Source organism: Orcinus orca, chromosome 20, assembly GCF_937001465.1.
Source record: "Orcinus orca chromosome 20, mOrcOrc1.1, whole genome shotgun sequence".
Lineage (NCBI taxonomy): Eukaryota > Metazoa > Chordata > Mammalia > Artiodactyla > Delphinidae > Orcinus > Orcinus orca.
The window spans coordinates 26387016-26403052 of NC_064578.1; the positions used below are offsets into that span (position 1 = coordinate 26387016).

A 16037-nucleotide genomic window follows, 5' to 3' on the forward strand; every position below is an offset into this window, starting at 1 on the left:
CTTCCAGCTCTAAAATTCTGTGGACATATGAATAACTCCATTTATACATAGTTGCCCCTTGCCTACTCCATGTATAGCTTTGAATTGTTTATATTTATAGCTAGACCCCCTCTTTCTTTCTTTTTTTTTAACATCTTTATTGGAGTATAATTGCTTCACAATGTTATGCTAGTTTCCGCTGCACAACAAAATGAATCGGCCATATGCGTACATATATCCCCATATTCCCTCCCTCTTGCATCTCCCTCCCACCCTCCCTATCTCACCCCTCTAGGCTGTCACAAAGCACCGAGCTGATCTCCCTGTGCTATGCAGCTGCTTCCCACTGGCTATCTATTTTACATTTGGTAGTGTATATATGTCCATGCCACTCTCTCACTTCATCCCAGCTTACCCTTCCCCCTCTCCATGTCCTCAAGTCTATACTCTACGTCTGCATCTTTATTGCTGTCCTGTCCCTAGATTCATCAGAACCTTTTTTTTTTTTAGATTCCATGTATATGTGTTACCATATGGTATTTGTTTTTCTCTTTCTGACTTACTTCACTCTGTATGACAGATTCTAGGTCCATCCACCTCACTACAAATAACTCAATTTCATTTCTTTTTATGGCTGAATAATATTCCATTGTATATATGTGCCACATCTTTATCCATTCATCTGTCGATGGAAACTTAGGTTGCTTCCATGTCCTGGCTATTGCAAATAGTGCTGCAATGAACACTGTGGTACATGACTCTTTTTGAATTATGGTTTTCTCAGGGTATATGCCCAGTAGTGGGATTGCTGGGTCATATGGTAGTTCTATTTTTAATTTTTTAAGGAACCTCCACAGTTCTCCACAGTGGCTGTATCAATTTACATTCCCACCAACAGGGCAAGAGGGTTCCCTTTTCTCCACACCCTCTCCAGCATTTATTGTTTGTAGATTTTTTGATGATGGCCATTCTGACCGGTGTGAGGTGATACCTCATTGTAGTTTTGATTTGCATTTCTCTAATGATTATTGATGTTGAGCATCCTTTCATGTGTTTGTTGGCAATCTGCATATTTTCTTTGGAGAAATATCTATTTAGGTCTTCTGCCCATTTTTGGATTGGGTTTTTTGATATTGAGCTGCATGAGCTGCTTGTATGTTTTAGAGATTAATCCTCTGTCAGTTGCTTCATTTGCAAATATTTCCTCCCATTCTGAGGGTTGTCTTTTCATCTTGTTTATGGTTTCCTTTGCTGTGCAAAAGCTTTTAAGTTTCATTAGGTCCCATCTGTTTATTTTTATTTCCATTTCTCTATGAGGTGGGTCAAAAAGGATCTTGCGGTGCTTTATGTCATAGTGTGTGTTCTGCCTATGTTTCCCTCTAAGAGTTTTATAGTGTCTGGCCTTACATTTAGGTCTTTAATCTATTTTGAGTTTATTTTCATGTATGGTGTTAGGAAGTGTTCTAATTTCATTCTTTTATATGTAGCTGTCCAGTTTTCCTAACACCACTTATTGAAGAGGCTGTCTTTTCTCCATTGTATACTCTTGCCTCCTTTATCAAAGATAAGGTGACCATATGTGCATGGGTTTATCTCTGGGCTTTCTATCCTGTTCCACTGATCTATATTTCTGTTTTTGTGCCCCTACCATACTTTCTTGATTACTGTAGCTTTGTAGTATAGTCTGAAGTCAGGGCACCTGATTCCTGCAGCTCCATTTTTCTTTCTCAAGATTGCTTTGGCAATTTGGGGGCTTTTGTGTTTCCATACAAATTGTGAAAATTTTTCTTCTAGTTCTGTGAAAAATGCCATTGGTAGTTTGATAGGGATTGCACTGAATCTGTAGATTACTTTGGGTAGCATAGTCATTTTCACAATGTTGATTCTTCCAAGCCAAGAACATGGTATATCTCTCCATCTATCTGTATAATCTTTAATTTCTTTCATCAGTGTATTACAGTTTTCTGCATACAGGTTTTTTGTCTCTTTAGGTAGGTTTATTCTTAGGTATTTTATTCTTTTTGTTGCAATGGGACAACATGGGAGTGTTTCCTTAATTTCTCTTTCAGATTTTTCATCATTAGTGTGTAGGAATGCAAGAGATTTCTGTACATTAATTTTGTATACTTCTACTCTACCAAATTCATTGATTAGCTCTAGTAGTTTTCTGGTAGCATCTTTAGGCTTCTCTATGTATAGTATCATGTCATCTGCTAAGAGTGACAGTTTTACTTCTTCTTTTCCAATTTGGATTCCTTTTATTTCTTTTTCTTCTCTGATTGCTGTGGCTAGGACTTCCAAAACTATGTTGAATAATAGTGGTGAGGGTGGGCAACCTTGTCTTGTTCCTGATCTTAGACCCCCTCTTTCTTTAAAGTGACAACACAGTATCTTCTTTAGTATCACAGTACACTAGATCTTTAAGGTAAATGTTAAACATTCTAATAAACTAAACTTTTGAATGACTGTATCATGTGTATGGCCATAAATAGCAAATTATATCAAGACATTACATTTTTTATTGAAGTATGGTTGATTTACAATGTTGTGTTAATTTCTGCTGTACAGCCAAGTGGCTCAGTTATACATATATATACATTCTTTTTTATATTCTTTTCCATTATGGTTTATGCCAGGACCTTGTTGTCCATCCATTCTATATGTAATAGTTTGCATCTACTAACCCCAAACTCCCAGTCCATCCCTCCCCCACCCCCCCAAGACATTATATTCTAAATAAACACTGTAGGGTCTTAGGGGAATACACAAATATATTTTTTGGCAAAATGCTTAAAATCAACACATAATCTTTACAAATCAGTGTTAAGTTTGACTTGACAAAGACAGATAAGAGGATGTGTTATTTTTATCATTTAATTTTTTAATGGAATATTATTAATTTATCCTTCAGTGACAAGTTCACAGGTTTAAAAAAAGAACTTGAATACCAAAGTTTTTTAAATGGCACAATCATATGTATAGTCATGCATTTTTAGTTATCTGAAATGAGTCTTGGTTCCAGTAAGCTCAATGATAAGATAAGCATTACCATGGCTGATTCTGTCACTTAGAATGGACTCCAATTATGGGATTTGTATAATGATGAAGATTATGGTCAACATGTTTTGACTAACCAAATTTCCAAATCCCTTCAACTGCCCCTGTAGCAATGAACAAAGGATTGCCATTTCATTTAAGCAATTGTCCTAACCATCTCATACAACAGCAATGAATTTAAAACTTGGATAATACTCCCATCACAGTGGTGATCGTTTTGTAATAATACAGAAATATCAAAACACTATGTGTGCAGCAGTAACTAACATGATGTTGTAGGTCAATTATACTTCAAAAAACAAATAAACAAATTCACAGAAAGAGAGATCAGACTTGTGGTAACCAGAGGCAAGGGGTAGGGGGTGGGGGAATGGATGAAGGTGGTCAAAAGGTACAAACTTCCAATTATAAGATAAATAAGTCCTAGGGATGTGATGTACAACATGATTAATATAATTAACCCTGCTGTATGTTATATACGAAAGTTGGCAAGAGAGTAAATCCTAACAGTTCTCATCACAAGGAAAAAGTTTTTTTTTCTTTTATTTTGTATCTGTATGAGATGATGGATGTTCACTAAATTTATTATGGTAATCATTTCCTGATGTATGTAAGTCAAATCATTATGCTACACACCTTAAACTTACACGGTGCTGTCAATTATATCTCAATAAAACTGGAAGAAAAAAATACTTCCATCACAAAGATTTCCAAGGTTTCTTTATTTTCTGTGCCTCTCCTTTTGGTATGTCTATAAACTTCACTGAAACAAACTTTCTAAAAACTTCAAATGACCCTTTCCTTGTGGTAGGGCTGCCAGATTTAGCAAATAAAAATGCAGAATGCTGGCTTAAAATTGAATTTCAGATAAATAACAAATAAGTTTTTAGTATAAGTATGTCCTAAATATTGCACTAAAAAATTACTTGTGTTTTATCTGAAATTCAAATTTAACAGAGCATCCTGTCTTTTATCTGACCACTCTGCCTCTTTGCCCACCTTAGCCATTCAATAGGATCCAGGAAGGACACTGAGCTCATGGTGATGGTGATGATGGTGATAACATCTGACTTTTATAAAGGGTTAATTAAGGGCCAAAAATAGCAAGCTTTTCTGATTGTATAATTTGGTATGATTTGCTTAAATTAATCAAAATGAAACATTAATCTATTTTGTACTTAATTGTCTGAAAATTCATGCATTCATTATTCATTGAGGTCCTACATTTTGCCAAACTCTTATCAAGCACTGGGGAAATGGCAGTGAACAAAACAGAGTGGTGTTTCCCTCTTGGAGCCTGAGCAAGTAGGAAAAAGGCATCCAATAATAGGTTCAGGGATACACAACCATGGAGGAGAGGTGCAGCAAAGAAAAATAACGGGTGTCATGAGAGAGCAAACAAGGGGAACCTACCTTACCTAGGAGTATAGCTGGGTGTAGAGAAAGCCTTTCCAATTCTGAGACCTGGAGTCTGAGTAGGCATGGGCCAGCATTGAGGGAAGAGTAGGAGAATTTGGCAAGTTAAAGGGACTGGAAAAGGCCAGTGTGGGTAGAATATGGTAAGCAAGTTGGCAAGGACAGAAGATGAGTCTGTAGAAATAGATGGGGGCCACCACGTGGAGTCCTCTGAGTCATGTTAGGATGTGGGATTTTTTTAATGGCATGAAGAAGCCCTTGGAGGCTTTTCAGCAGTATGGTGACATGATCGAAATTGCCTATTAAAATGCTCTACCTAGCAGTTAGGTGGGAAATCATACCGAAGGGAAAACTAGTACCACTGGGGAGACAGACCATTGAAGGAGAGGAGGCATAAAATAAGGGTGTCTTTAGCTGGTGTGGTGATAGTGAGATAGAGAAATATTTTGGAGCTAGAAATGACAGGATTTGTCACTGGATATAAGTAAGGAGTGAAAAAATATGAGATGTCAGATGGCTTGATTAGAGCATGAGACTAGAATGCGGGGAAGGATGGATATGCCACTTCCAAAAAAGGGCAATTTGGGGTAGATTAGAGTGCATCAGGGAGGGAAAGAGGCAATCTAATTTTGGCCCTGTTAAATTTGAAATGCCTAGTCCCAGCCCTTTGTATCACCATAATGTGAATCTGAAAATAAAGAGACCGGCATCATTAGCATTGCTTGTGGAATTAAAGTGTTCTATATTCAGGAATGTTTTACTTAATGGTCCAAATACAAATGAAGAGGACATGTTACTTATCCAGGACAGAACCTAAAAAGTTTGGGTTAAGTGATGACTTGTAGAACTGGAACCAATTAAACACTGAGATTTGAAAGAAGGTATTGTAATATTGCTCATAAAATGCAAACAGACTCTATCACAGAAGAGATTTGTCTCCACTAAATAGAGAAAAAGATTCAAATAAAGGAAGTCTTCATATACTATTCACTGACTTTCTTCTTGACAATTTGACAGACAAGATACAAATAGTTCGCTTTTGTAACTGACTCTAAGAACGGCAACCAATGATCTGGCTGACTGACTAAAACTGTTAATTAAACAAAGTACATGGGTTTTCCACCTCATCCTCAGCACTTCCCATCAAATCAACTGTATGAACATGTACATGACTTGTGACCTCATTTTATTCTACATAGAAAAGTTTGCGAAAGAAAAGTGAGTTAAATTCTCTTACATTTTCCCCTTCACATATGTCCTGAGATGGGATGATAATCCCATCTAGAGTTTATCACAGAACAGTTTTCAACAGGACAGAATTAAATGAAACTGAGCATTAGAGAGAAATGGTTGAAAATAGGACAAGGATACATTTATATAATTTCTATATGTGTTGTTGGTCCAGTGTGGTGTGGTATGAATAGACCTTATTGATAAATTAGATATTTATGTATGTGAATATACATGTAGAAATTAAGGCAGAGCGGGACTTCCCCGGTGATCCAGGGGCTAAGACTCCATACGCCCAACGCTGGGGGCCTGGATTCGATCCCTGCTGGGAGAACTAGATCCCGCATGCCACAACTAAAGATCCCACGGGCTGCAACTAAGACCCAGCACAACCAAATAAATAAATAGGTATTAAAAAAAAAAAAAGAAATGAGGGCAGAACTTTGGGAAAATACACCCATTATGAAATGAACAAAATGTATCTCACTTTTTAATATTCTCACGTGCAGCGCATAAATGCACACAGTGCTTTTTAACATAACTGTTCCACATGGAAATATTTTAAAACTCTAAAAGTACATTTGACAATGTCTTTATAGAGAGCAGCATGTTCGGTCTGTTCTTTGAAATGAAAAGTGTCAACCATCACTGCAGTTCTTAGAACTGAGATGTTAAAAGTCTGTGGTGTCAAGAATGGGCTCATTGTGGGCTGCTGATAATACAGACTCCTACAAATGTTCCATTGTACTTCTGAGCCATGCTAATGATCCGTGCCTAATGGATTATGAAGAGCGTTTTGAAGCCACCTTTTCCCTGATCATCATCAACTCTCAATACCTTGTCAAAAAGCACCAATGGTTGTCATGATGACATCCCACGAGTGTCCCTTCCCCAATGCAGCCATCAAATGCATTTGAAGGCTTTGGGAAACAGGCAGCAAAATTCAAGGGGAGTTCAATAGTGCATATCTGAGCTTTCAAAAAAATTAAATCTGAAATAACATTTGAGACATGGGCCTTTCACAGTGGAAAAAGTGAGCTATTGCTATGTGGGAATTCCATTTTTATCCAACTGAGAGAAAATAATACCGTATAGTTACAGAGCACTTTTTAAGTTACATGTTGTACATTTTTATCTCATTTACTAACACAATGTTCCTGTCAGTACCATTATCATTCTCATTTTATAGATGAGGCCCTCAGAGATCTCAAGAAACATGCTTAAGAAACATTCCTCATTTGGTAAGTGGTAAAATGGTGATTCAAACCCAGTTCTCTATGATCCCAGAGTGTGAGCTTGTAAGCACCCTCCTAGGTCCCCAATTATTGTGCCATGATATGGAAATCTATGAACTCAGCAAATTTTCCAAAAGCCCAATAGAAATCAAACATTTACTTATCAAGAAAGTCCCAGGTTTACTTAAAAAAAAAAAAAAACTTTTTTTTTAGCTTTTAAGATAGAATTAGGGGGCTTCCCTGGTGGCTCAATGGTTAAGAATCCGCCTACCGGTGCAGGGGACACCAGTTTGAGCCCTGGGCCAGGAAGATCCCACATGCCACGGAGCAGATGGGCCTGTGTGCCACAACTACTGAGCCTGAGCTCTAGAGTCCACGAGCCACAACTACTGAAGCCTGCATGCACAGCTACTGAAGCCCGTGCACCTAGAGCCCATGCTCCGCAACAAGAGAAGCCACTGCGATGAGAGGCCTGTGCACCGCAACGAATAGTAGCCCCTGCTCGCTGTGACTAGAGAAAGCCCTCGTGCAGCAACGAAGACCCCACGCAGCCAAAAATAAATAAATATTTTTTTAAGTAATAAAATTTTAAAAAAAGATAGAATTAGGAAGAGAGAAAATTTGGAGTTGAAAGAATAAGGTTCACATCCAGCTCTGTCATTTGTGTCCTATGTGACACTTCACAAGTTACTTAATGCTACAGTGTTATTATGATAAACTCAGTGAAGTGAATGATATTATACCCATTTCTCAGATGAACATACTGGTTAAATTCAACCCTGAGGGGCTTCCCTGGTGGCGCAACGGTTAAGAATCCGCCTGCCAATGCAAGGGACACGGGTTCGAGCCCTCATCTGGGAAGATCCCACATGCTGCGGAGCAACTAAGCCTGTGCGCCACAACTACTGAGCCTGTGCTCTAGAGCCCGTGAGCCACAACTACTGAGTCCGTGCTCTAGAGCCCTCATGCCACCACCACTGAAGCCTGCGCGCCTACAGCCCGTACTTTGCAACAAGAGAAGCCACCACGATGAGAAGTCCGCGCACCACAATGAAGAGTAGTCCCCGCTCACTGCAACTAGAGAAAGCCTGTGAGCATCAAGGAAGACCCAACACAGCCAAAAATAAATAAATAAGATAAATAAATTTATAAAAAAAAAAATTCAACTCTGAGTGTGGCTATATCCCAAATTACTGATCTCTTTATTTAGAAGGACTGAAAAACTATGTGATGCCAAATTGCACTTAGTCTAATCTTGGTCACAAGGTTGAATATGCCAGAATTTGGGGACTATACTGATATGAGTTTACTGTGTAATTGTCTTGGAAGGATCCCAGGTCCAGATCACACCCCCGTAGGTGAGAGTAGAGTTTTCCTAAAGTGAAACGATATTTTAGCTGTCAGCCATCCTGGAAAGAGATCCTTTGGAGGCAATAAAAAAAGGACTTGGGAGAACCCCATGAAAGAGGGGAAATTATATCTCTTTCCTTCAGTCTCAGGACCCAGTTCAGTTCACCGGATGTTTGGTCACATTGACACAGTTCCAGAAAAAAGCAGGAAGCCAATCTGAGGGAAAGACCTAGGGATGGAGCACAGCTGTAAATCACTGCATGTTGGACTTCTCTTTTCCTGTTACCAACCTTCAGTGAAATCTCTGCTATGATCTAGGACAAAGGTCTGCAAACACTTTCTATAAAGGGCCAGAGAGTGAATACTGTAGGCTTTGTGGGCTATACTGTCTCATCGCAACCACTTAACTCCTGACATTGTAGCTCAAAAGCTGCCCTAGGGCTTCCCTGCTGGCGCAGTGGTTGAGAGTCCGCCTGCCGATGCAGGGGAACACGGGTTCGTGCCCCGATCCGGGAAGATCCCACATGCCGCGTAACGGCTGGGCCCGTGAGCCATGGCCGCTAAGCCTGTGCATCCGGAGCCTGTGCTCCGCAACAGGAGAGGCCACAACAGTGAGAGGCCCCCGTACAGGGGCGGGGGGGTGGGGGTGGGGGAAGCTGCCCTAAATATGTAAACGAGTGAGTGTGGCTGTGTTTCGATAAAACTTTATGTACATTGAAATTCTAATTTAATATAATTATCACATGTAATGAAATATTATTCTTTTGATTTTTTGTCAACTATTTAAAAATGTAAAATACATTCTTGGCTCACAATCCATACAAAAACAGGCAACAGGCCAGATTTGAACCAGGGGTTGGAATTTGCCCCCTGCTCTAGGAAATTAAACAGGAGAGCCTATCCTCCTGGAAGTAAGGCAGTAAAAGAGAAAGAAATGTGCCCTTCTCTGAGGACTCGAGGGTGGAAACTAATGCTACTGTCACCATCCAAGACAGTCACATTCTATGCTGACTTCCTCCTACTTAACTAAGCCCATGGCTGCTGAATTTTAGGATGTCAATATAAGGGCAACACTGTCCTCCAAACTACTAGAAATTGATTATGGATACAAATCACCAGTGATGCACCTGGTACCTAGAACATACTTTGACAATACTTGATTCCCTCCCTCCTTCCTTCCTTTTGCTGATTTTAGCTTCGTAACCTTGGTGTGAAATATGCTTAATTCACATCTAAACTGTTGAGTTTTTTTTTTCTAATTCTGACTAATAGAAATATAGGAAAGCCAAATCCTTATTACTTAAAACATACAGTTAATATTGTTTAATATTCTTATTTTTTGAGAGGTTAAATTGTTCAAGATCTGTAGACAAGGGACAAAAAAAATAAGACCATATACAAAAGATACTTTGGTGGTGGTCTCCACCACTTCCCCTACATAAAAACTGCATCGTGTGTCTTTTTCTCCACATTCTGCATATACATGCACACACATAAGCACATGTGCCTTTCTCCAGCCTTTACATTTATGCACACTTTAAAATAACAGTTTTCATTAACTTCATTCATCTTTTGGATTAGCCAAAGGACAGCCTTGTAGACATTAATGTAGCATAGAAAATCAATACATCACAATTAGTAAAAGCCAATTGGAAAGGCTCCTGGCTTTTATTTTACTTTATTTTTACTCATACACATTCAGTTTATTTCAACAGAGGACAATTTTGCTATTCATGCCATCAGCCAGAATTCTTGAACCAATGAAGCCAGTGGACACTAATGAAAAAGGATTTTTCATGTCTGTTGCATCTGACTCAACACCAAGTTGCTTAATGAATTACATTTGGGTTTCACCTAGAGTTGATTAAATATTTAACATTTGGAGCAAAAATACAGCTGCATTCAGTAGGTTAAGGGTGAGCCACAAAATGGCTTCTAATAACCAATTCTAGAAGTGCATTATAGGAAACACTATTAAAAATTATCTAACCCAATAAACCAATATTTTAGACTAGAAATAACTGAGGCCCAAGAGATTCAGCTGGCATGGTTGAAGTCATCCAGCTAGATTGTAATCCGGCATTCCTTTTAGCTGGATATTAGACTCATTCTGAGAAGCAGAAAATGGGACTTGTTTCTTTTAGGACGGTCAAATCCTAGTGTTCAGAGATTGGCCCTCTTTTTAAACAGGTGTAGACTGCACCTGACCTCAGGCTACACGTGTTTCTGACAATTCCAAATGAAGTGTCTGCTCTAAGGGAAAGATCTGGATTTTAGCTGCTGCCCTCGGTGGTGCAGGGTTAAGTGCCAACATGTTTGAGTGCAGGACTTATTCTTGAAGTTGCCAGCTTCAGCTAATTACAGATGTAAAAGATAAGACACCAATTTCAAAAAGAAGAGCACATTGCAATGAGGCCAAAAAATGTGTTCACTGTGCTCCTTCCCTATCTAAGGACAATTGACTGCACTAGAGGAGACTGATAAAATTTAATCATCTTTTTTTTTAAGTTATTTCTAATTTAAATGTGATTTAAGAAAATTAATACCCAAGTCTGATTCAGAAGTCATTTGGGGCAGCTAAATTACAAGGCTCCTTAGAGGAAGAGTTTTTTCCATTCAATTAATGAACAAATTTTTAGGTATTATTAAGGTATGATTGATACAATAAACAGCACATATTTAAGGGGGACAACTTGACCAGTGTTGAAATATGCATACACTCATGTAACTATCATCACAGTCAACATAATAAACAATTCCATAATGCCCAATAGTTTACTGGACATGTCTGAAATCTACTCTCCAGCTCTGTCCTTAGACAACCACTAATCTGTTTTTTGTTTGTTTGCTCTTATTTTGGGGGGGGGGTGTTTTTTGTGGTTTGGGGAGTATTTTTTACTGGTTTCCAAGTGATCCTTTATTGAAATATTTTCCTTAGTAGTTCCTAACTAGCTGGGCATTCAACTGCACCAGTTGATGTCATCTATGACGTCATGACGGTGGTGACCAACAACACTGCAGCCATACACTGGGCAGTCCCCAGGATTTCTTGAATGGTTCCAGAGAGTTTTCTAGCTAAACGTCCATGCCACATCTGTCAGACAAAGTTGACAATCTCTTCAACAGTGATGTTTCCTATGTGCTTGATGTTTTTTGATTCTTTCCGTCTCTAGGTGGTTCCTTGAGGGCTTTGATGGCCAGGGTAGAAGTAGAAGGTACCACCTCAATCTGGGCCTGTCTGTTTTAAATGGGTAGGTCCACTATAATCCTCAGGCCCTTCATGTCACTGGTTGCCTTGGTGATGCCACCACCAAGCTTTTTTGGAGACAGACTCAGGGGACAGATATTGGTGGCCAGGGCAGACGTGGTATCAATTTCCCGACTAAGGCACCTCAAGTACACACAACTTTTGATCTTGTTGGGGTTGAACTTGAGCGACATGTTGGAGGCAGCTGGTGTCAGATAGACCTGGATGCAAAAAGACGGAAGAAAGTTGCCCCTTGGCCTGCTCTGAGATAAAAGAGGAAAGCTGCTTTCTGTTATATATTTGTTTGCACTTTCTAGAATCTTCTAGAAATGAGGTCCTGTAGTATGTACTCTTTTTTGGTCTGGCTTATGTAATTCAACATAAATGATTTTGAGATTCATCCATGTTGTTGCGTGTATCAATAGTTTATTCCTTTTTTCTGAGTTTATTGTAAGGATATAGAAAAACTAAATTGAAATGGACCATAGACCTAAATGCCAACCCATAAAACTTCTAAAAGAAAACAGGAAAAAATCATAATGGCCTTGAGTTGGGATAAGATATCTAATACAGCAGGGGTCCCCAACCCCCATGCCGTGGACCACTACTGGTCCGCAGCCTGTTAGGAACCGGGCCGTGCAGCAGGAGGTGAGCGGCGGGCAAGCGAGTTAAGCTTCATCTGCCGCTCCCCATCACTCACATTACCGCCTGAGCCATCCCCGCCACCCCACCCCACCCCCTGGTCTGTGGAAAAACTGTCTTCTACAGAACCGGTTCCTGGTGCCAAAAAGGTTGGGGGCCACTGTATAGGACAACAAAAGCGTGAACTATTAAAACATCAATAAATTGCACTTCATCAAAATTAAAACTTTTTCTCTTCCAAACACACTGTTAAGAAAGTGGAAAGGCGGGCTTCCCTGGTGGCGCAGTGGTTAAGAATCCGCCTGCCAATGCAGGGGACATGGGTTCGAGCCCTGGTCAGGGAAGATCCTACACGCTGTGGAGCAACTAAGTCCATGCGCCCCAACTACTGAGCCTGTGCTCTAGAGCCCGCGAGCCACAACTACTGAAGCCCACGAGCCACAACTACTGAAGCCCGTGTGCCTAGAGCCTGTGCTCTGAAACAAGAGAAGCCACTGAAATGAGAAGCCCGCGCACTGCAACGAAGAGTAGCCCCCGCTCACCGCAACTAGAGAAAGCCCACGCACAGCAACGAAGACCTAACGCAGCCAAAGATAAATAAATAAATAAATGTATTAAAAAAAAAGAAACGCCACACACTTTGAAGCAGCCAAAGGTGGTAAGGCCTGGAGTGGAAGCCAGCTTTATTTATTGTCAAGGCCAGCACATTCGTCAACTCTCCTCATTAAAATTTGCCAATTAATGAGCAGTGGCATACCCCTTAGCAAAGGTCAGCAGCAACCTAAGCAAACATCAAAAATTCAAAAAGGTACAGAGTTTGGGAAAAGTTCATTCTTCACTTAATTAACGGATCTAATTACAATCCTGACATAACAAAATGCAAAATGAGCTCTTCAAAAGACACGCAGTCAAAGATTTAACAGCCCAGATAACCTTCTCCTTTGGTACAGGCTGACCCAAATGTGGGGGGGGGGGGGTGGAATCTTAGCATACAGTCAACAGGGCTGATGAAATGGCTTTTCAAGAAATTAAAGCTTAGTAGGGTATCAGTATCCCAGAGCAACAAAGGAATTGAAAGAGAATGAAGACGCTCCCACATCCTGCAATCTGGCTGAACACAGAGTCAAGGCTTTCACTAATCTCCTTTGTTAGCAGACATCAAAGTATTTATTTGGTGACCTTTCCTGACTAGTTGTGAATAGCACTTTAGCATCCTAAAGAGTCCGGGTCTGTAACTGTTGCCTCATTTAGATGGAACCTAAGATACAATAAGATAGAATGGATATGCTGTGCTTACATTGTTTCTGAAATAGCAGGTCCAGAATTTCAAACCAGGTACCACTAACCAAAGGCTTAGAGAAAAATCACCCTGACCTCCAGCTCATCCACTCAGAGAACAACCATCTTGAGAGGGTTAGCTCCATCTCTGTCTCATGACATGGAATCAGCTTCACAGGAGACAGTAAAAACCCTGGCAACTTCAAGTTTTGATTCTGTACATGAAAATGAACAGATAGGAAGCATTAAGTCTCAAGGCTTCTCACCCTTCTCACCCTTCAAGGGTGTTCAAAACTTTTAGACAGCAAGTGGGTTTTCCACTCAGGAGTTCCTAGGTGAGAAGCACACTCATGGATTAGAATAAGCATATCACAGAGTATTATTATCTGGAAGGGGAAACCGATGCTCAGAGAGAATAAATGACTCACCTAAGACCAAACACAAAGGTAATAGTAAAGAACCCTGCAGCCTACCCTCAGCAGGGTCAGGTGTGGTAGTTCTAATCATTTCTTTATTCAACAAACATTTGTTAAGCATCTTTCATGTGTTGGGCCTTGTTTAGTCACCGGAATGAGGTTAAGTGTTCAAAACAGATATGTCCTACCCCTCATAGAGCTTCTATTCTAATGGAGGAAGATAGACAATAAAGCAACAAATAAGCAAGAAAAATGCATCTAGGGAATTCTCTAGCAGTCCAGTGGTTAGGACTTGGCACTTTCACTGCTGGGGCCCAGGTTCAATCCCTGGTCAGGGAGCTAAGATATCGCGAGCTGCATGGCTCAGCCAAAAAAGAAAAAAACAGAAAGAAAGAAAATGCATCTACTACCGGTGCTTATAGAGAACTAAAACGGAGGGACGTGAGAGTGACTGGGTGATCATTATAGTTGGAAGGACTGGAGAAGCTCTCCCTAAGAGGTAACATTTCAGCTGAGACTGAAGGACACAGAGAGTCATCCACGTAAAGACTAGAGACAAATGTACAAAAACAGGAGAGAAAAGTTGGTGCCAAGGACCAAGGCCACTAAACAACATCAAGAAGACCAAGGCGTCCAGAACCAAGAGAGCGAGGAGAGGGGTATAAGATGAGGCAGAGGCAGCAGGCCACGGGTAGCTATCACACACAGGACTTTGCACGTCCATGATAGGATATACGAATTTTATTACAAGGGCAACAGACTCCACTAGAGGGTTTTAAGCAGAGGAGTGATCTGAATTCTCTTCAGAAGATCATCCTAGCATATATGTAGACAGTCCAGAGTCCAGTAAGAAAATCCAGTAAGAAGGTTGCAGCAGGAGAGCAGGAAAGAGACGAGAGCGGAGGTGTCAGTGGAGATGGAGGGAGGGTAAACAGAACTTGCATGTGAATTGATGAGATGTGGGAGGAGGTGAAAAAAGAGGAGCAAAGCATCACTGGTGGGTTTGGGGCTTGAGCAACTGTTTGAGTGGTGATGGCTGATACTGGGTTGAGGAAAATAGGCCATAGGAAAGAAGCAAGCGTGGAGGTTAGCAATAGTTTTTTTGCTCAAATTTGAGATGCCTCGTAGATACCGTTGTGAGATACCAGCTAGATAACTGGATAGAGAAATATACAAATCTGGGATTCTGGGAGGATGTTTAGAATTGAGGCAGCAAAGTGACAGTTACCTTCCTTAGAGATGTCACTTAAAGTCACTGGACTGGATGAGGTCACCCAGGCAAAGGGAGAATTTTTCCAAAGGAGCAGTCCACTCCACTCCTTTCCAGGAGGAGCTCTGTGCTTTTTTCTCTCCCGCACAGCTGTTCTGTGACAATACTTGAGAACAACAAAGGAAGGGAGGCGACTCTCAGCGTCCTTGGACGCGTGTTTGGAGTTGGTGCCTCTTCCCCGTAATCAAAAGGCCCTCAGAGGTGAGACGCAAAGACGCGCACTTCCTGTGATGTGCTGCCGAGCGAAACCCTGGTCCCTACCTCAAGTCCTTCGTAAAGAAAAAGAAAAAGAAAAAAAAAAATCAATCCGCTTTCACACAAAACTGTGGAGTTTTACTTACTGTGCACCTAAAGAGGGGAAAAGCAGCCGCCGGCGCGCTCACAGGCGGCCTTCCCTGAGAACCCGGTGTGAGGCTGCCGCCTTGTGTCTACTAATGGGTATGACCCGCTCAGCAATCCAAAATCGGTTTCTTAAAATCGCAGAGCACCGAAGGGTGGGAGAGGGAGCGTGGGAGGGAGGCGCCAGAGGGAGGGGATATGGGGATATATGTATATGTATAGCTGATTCACTCTGTTATACAGCAGAAACCAACACACCATTGTAAAGCAATTATACTCCAATAAAGATGTTAAAAAAAAAAATTTTCAGGGCTTCCCTGGTGGCACAGTGGTTAAGAATCCGCCTGCCAGTGCAGTGGACACGGGTTCGAGCCCTGGTCCGGGAAGATCCCACATGCCGCGGAGCAACTAAGCCCGTGCGCCACAACTACTGAGCCCGCTTTCTAGAGCCCGCGAGCCACAACTACTGAAGCCCGCGCACCTAGAGCCTGTGCTCCGCAACAAGAGAAGCCACCGCAATGAGAAGCCACACACCACAACGAAGAGTAGCCCCCGCTCGCTGCAACCAGAGAAAGTCC

The 16037-nt window shown here is 41.0% G+C and overlaps 1 pseudogene; it reads right to left on the reverse strand.

Annotated features, from left to right (window-relative positions):
- Positions 1 to 10239: 10239 nt before the first annotated feature.
- Positions 10240 to 11833, reverse strand: LOC117199451 (60S ribosomal protein L12-like; annotated as a pseudogene).
- Between the last annotated feature and the right edge of the window lie 4204 nt (positions 11834 to 16037).